This window comes from Penaeus monodon, chromosome 21 (assembly GCF_015228065.2).
Source record: "Penaeus monodon isolate SGIC_2016 chromosome 21, NSTDA_Pmon_1, whole genome shotgun sequence".
Lineage (NCBI taxonomy): Eukaryota > Metazoa > Arthropoda > Malacostraca > Decapoda > Penaeidae > Penaeus > Penaeus monodon.
The window spans coordinates 41425466-41426204 of NC_051406.1; the positions used below are offsets into that span (position 1 = coordinate 41425466).

The following is a 739-nucleotide window of genomic DNA, read 5'->3' on the forward strand; positions in this document are numbered from 1 at the left end:
TTGATAGTGAAAGTCAGTGTCCTGCTTTGATAGTGTGATCAGTGTCCGGATTGATGGTGAAAGTCAGTGTCATGCTTGACAGTGTAAATCAAGTGTCATGCTTGATAATGTAAGTCAGTGCCATGGCTTGGAGCAGTGTAAGTGATGTCATGCTTTGACAGTATAAGTCAGTGCCATGCTTGATGCTGTAAATCAGTCCACGCATGGTAAAACCAACCAGCACCATGCATAATAAATGGACGCTCATAATGCCTTGAGTACTATTCATAACCTCTATAAATCAGCATGATACACATCCTTAAACAATTTTTTGTAGTTCCATTTAAGCCTTTCAACTTTTAAGCTTTAGACGCACAGACTTTCCTGCAACATTCCTTCGCTGCACGGAGTCCGCTACACCAACGTGACGCGAGCAGCGGTCATATCCTGAATAACGTGTGGGTGGTGGAACTGCACGCCGTTCCCCAGATGGTAAGAGGCGGCGGAATCGGGTTGTATTGAATGAGAGAAATTCTCATGTTTTTATTTTGGCGTAGGAATTTTGGCGTTTGTTCGTTTACGGATGATCGAGTTCCGTGGTAGGGACTGGTGTTGATGAAGGGAAACGTTTTTTGCTGTGGGTGTTTGATGATAAGGGAAACGTTTTTGCTGTGTGGTGTTTGATGATAAGGGGAAACGTTTTTTTGCTGTGTGTTTTTTGTGTGTAAACGGGTGTCAGTGACTTTTTTTTTTTTGTTAG

General features: G+C 42.8%; 1 pseudogene; it reads left to right on the forward strand.

Annotated features, from left to right (window-relative positions):
• LOC119586678 overlaps positions 1 to 739 on the forward strand; it is a 9606-nt pseudogene that overhangs the window by 6682 nt on the left and 2185 nt on the right.